Source organism: Humulus lupulus, chromosome 4 (genome assembly GCF_963169125.1).
Source record: "Humulus lupulus chromosome 4, drHumLupu1.1, whole genome shotgun sequence".
Classification (NCBI taxonomy): domain Eukaryota; kingdom Viridiplantae; phylum Streptophyta; class Magnoliopsida; order Rosales; family Cannabaceae; genus Humulus; species Humulus lupulus.
This window is the reverse complement of record NC_084796.1, coordinates 161,020,073-161,024,053: the sequence shown is the minus strand read 5'-3', so window position 1 is coordinate 161,024,053 and position 3,981 is coordinate 161,020,073. Positions and strand designations below refer to the sequence as shown.

Genomic DNA, 3,981 nt, shown 5'->3' with positions numbered 1-3,981 from the left:
AGCGGCCGATGTACACAACGCCCCCAAAGCTCTCAAACTCATGGTTGGTCCATCTTTCCCTTGCCTTAACCTGCACCACGTAGCACCCATGAGCCAAGGCTCATCAAGAAAACTAAACTCAACAAACATAGATAAAAACAATCTAAGCATAGCAAACTTAGATCATCTAGTTCAATAAACAGCAGAATTCCAGCAGTAATCTAGGCAACACTAAACAAATTAATTGAAACATATAATTAAATCTTAATACAATTAGTTAGGTGTCGGCGCCATTACGTCGAGCCCTCTAGTTATTTAGCTAATCTAGAATCACTTTGGTCGAGCAGTATTCCGCATGCATAACATCATCCCCAGCTCCCTTAGGTCGTACTTTCACATCAAACGTAACAGATAAACAGGTTGCGAAACACGCAATCGAAACCAGCACGAACTAACATGTCTATCCAGACATCTTCAATCACAAATACATTTATAATCTAACATATGCTCATTTACAGGGGATCTTAGCCCCATTCACAACTCAGGTGCAGTTTTCTTACCTCGAGTTCCGAGCGAAGGATGTAGAGCAGTTCCGAGCACGATCCTCAATCCCAAGCCTTAACAAGAACCCTAGTCACAAGCGAAAATGGATAACTATTAAAATCTAATTCAATTAAATGCCTTACATATAACGTACCAGCCTTCAAGACCGCAAATTCTACCAAACCAAGTAGTAGAATCCTTTCCGAAGACATAAGTTTAGGTTCCCGAGCCCAAAAACCAGATTTGGTTAAGGCTGCCTAGGCGGGCTGCGGCCTGGCCCTCAGGGTCACGACGCTCCTTCAAGTCAGAGGCTCTAGCCCCTAACTCCTAGGGGTAGGCAGGCCGCGGCGTGCCTACGAAACAGAAAAGCCCCCCAAGGCTTCTAGGGTCACGCAGGCCGCGACGCGCCCCCGCGAACACAGAAATCCCAGCTTCTGCCTGCATTTTCCCCTCATATCAACTTAGACATATACTAACGCCAAAATTAAGTCTAGAACCCTCAACAACAAATCACAAACAACACATATGACCTATAACACTAGCTCAACCTTCCTTAAATCCCAAAATTAGAAACTAACCTAAGCATTCCTATGTTTTTCTGAAACCAACCAGAATTCTCTAGTAATAGTTTTGATCCTCAACTATTCCCTTGCATGCTCCTAGCTTGATTCCCCAATCCCAGCTCCAATTCCTAAGCCTTTTCCATCAACGATTTCCCTAAGTCTCCAAGCATAAGAGAGGAAGAGAGAAAACGTGAGAGTGAGAGAGAGAGAGTGCTGAGAAGTGATTTTGATATGTTCTGGCTTATTCTTGAAGCTTATTCTAACTTTATCCTTTATCATAAAGACCAAAATTCCCGTAATGATAACTCAACCCTTTATTGTCCCTAAGGGCAAAAAAGTCATTTACCTCATTTCACTCAAATTCCTCGAGTCGTCCTACTAATTCCCAATTAATCTTGACATGCCCAACTAATTACCAAATACTTTCTCGATAATCGATATATCCCAAATATATGTTAAATTCCTAAAATACCCCTAAGCTCACCCCGAGCCAGGTATTAAACCCTATTGTGACTATTCCGCTAATCCACTCACTAGGGTCGCTTCATGCTGAATATAGCAAATATATCCACATAATAATGTGGTCTCAATCATTTAATGCATATAATCACATTAATGCCCTCAACAGGCTAAAATTACAAATATTCCCTTATAAACAAGACCGGGCCCACATGCATATTTAATACACATAAACATGCATATATATATATTCATATAATCATATAAGTCATGTATGCCAGGTAGTCACACATTTAATAAATTAATCACACACACGTATCCAATTATGCCCTCCAGGCACACTAATCAAGGCACTAAACCTTATTAGCATTTTTGGGAAGTTACATTAATCCTCTATCAATGGTTCATATAATTAAAGCAAGAAAAAGTTGATCGTTCCACCTCTTTAATGATCTATTAATATACTTACGTACCATTGACCTTTCTAGTTAATTTTGAGTTCATATACTGATTTTTGAATTTGAGCTCAATAACCATTTAGTTCCAAAAGTCAACCTATAAAGGAACAACTATTCAATTCCACAATGGAAAGATATAGATTCCATATTTGTATATTGTATAACATATTGGGTCCTGTTCTATATAATCTCATTATATAAAGCACCTCAACGAAGATGCCTTACCACATCGGTAATTCGGATCTAAAGTACATGTATTCCTATGTAAATTTATTTCCCTCCATCTTAATCCTCGCGTACCAATACAAGATTGTGGTGACATTGATGAATTTGAGAATTTTTTTGATATTTAAATAATATTATTCAAACAATTATATAAAACATTCAATATATACCAAAAATATGCATTTCATTTATTTATGTCATAAAAATATTTTCCATTACAAATGTTTTAAGGGCACCATTCTCAACACGTCTCACTCTCAAATGCATCATCTCACTACTACAAAAATTACATGATAACTCAGTTAAAAACCGACTTCTGAATGTTCATAAGTTGGTTGGGAACCGACTTCCCATGCAGTGACTTATGATGTAAAAACATTGTAGGTCAGTTGGCGCTAAACTGACCTCTAGTGTAAGACATGGTAGGTCAGTTGCACACCGGCCTCTAGTGTAAGAAATGGTAGGTCGGTTGCACACCGACCTCTGGTGTAAATCATGATAGGTCGGTGTGGCACACCGACCTCTAGTGTAAAACAGGGTAAGTCAGTTCCCAACTGACTTATGGTGTAGACATATATTGTCAATATTAGAACTGACTTATGGTGTTTTTTGTTTTTCCTTAAAAGTGTATTATGCCAAAACAAATCCTGCTTTTTATACAAACAAACTTAACAAAACAAAACATATATCACAGTAATATAAAATACTAGAATTTGAATTAAATATCCAAAATAATGATGAGTCTTAAGTTAATTACAAAATTACTCATATAAGCATTGTAAACTATAGTTAGACAATAAAAATGTGTGTATCTCAAAGAAAGTCTATGTTATTCTAAGTATATCTCGTTAAAAGTCTAAATTAACAAAAGTGAGTAGACCTATGTAGTACTCATCAAATCCATAACGCAATGTGCCCATTCTTCACGTACTTCATTGATCTCATCCTTTGTGTAAGAGTTCTTCTCGCCACACTAAAACAAAATGCCTTGCGTGAGTTGAATTAATATACTTAATCTTGAGATGAAGCTAGAACTTTAATAAAAAATATTTTCACTTACTTTACTAGTTAGTCTTCGCATTGAAAACTCATTTGTCACGAAGTCTTTCATCATCCTCATAACATAGAATCCACATTTTACTGATTTTGATTATTGACGAGGACACTTAACAGTTCTCCACGCGACTTCCTTAGTTTTCGCATTATTTGTGCGCAAATGTTGAAAGACACTATGCAATAAAAACATAAACATTTATATGTTGTTAATTTTTAAATGAATTTAAGAGTATATAGTTAATTGGTTAGACTATTACCAAGAAATGTGAGATTTGATTTCATCTGGTTGAAAATTGTCAAGAGAATCCAGGAAATAGCACAATTAGTGATAAAAATTCATTATTATAAGTATCCAATGTTTTCTAACAGAAACACAAAAACATTTCATTATTAATATTATATATAATTACTAACAAAATACTAAAAGTAAAAATATTACCCCTCATGATATGGCAACAACTACATTTGACCAGGACTTGAATCAATCATACGCTTTGATACCCATTGAACTCGTTCTTATATAGTGGATCCAACATTTGATAACCAAATTGGCTCAACAAAACGAAAAAAGTGACTGATCTCTCTTTTCACTAATTGGAAGTATAAAATCCTACATAAAAAATATATATCTTTGTTAAATTTATAAAATAAGTTATCTACAAACTTATAATGGTTTTAAAAATCTTTGATACCTGATA

At 35.6% G+C, this 3,981-nt stretch overlaps 1 long non-coding RNA gene across 1 annotated transcript; it reads right to left on the bottom strand.

The window, feature by feature from the left end:
- Window positions 1-2,941: 2,941 nt before the first annotated feature.
- LOC133829245 (uncharacterized) lies at window positions 2,942-3,646 on the bottom strand. Its single transcript, XR_009891641.1, has 3 exons — window positions 3,541-3,646; window positions 3,288-3,456; window positions 2,942-3,200 (listed from the first exon to the last, which is right to left on the bottom strand). It is a non-coding gene; the product is annotated as an uncharacterized LOC133829245 (long non-coding RNA).
- Window positions 3,647-3,981: the final 335 nt, after the last annotated feature.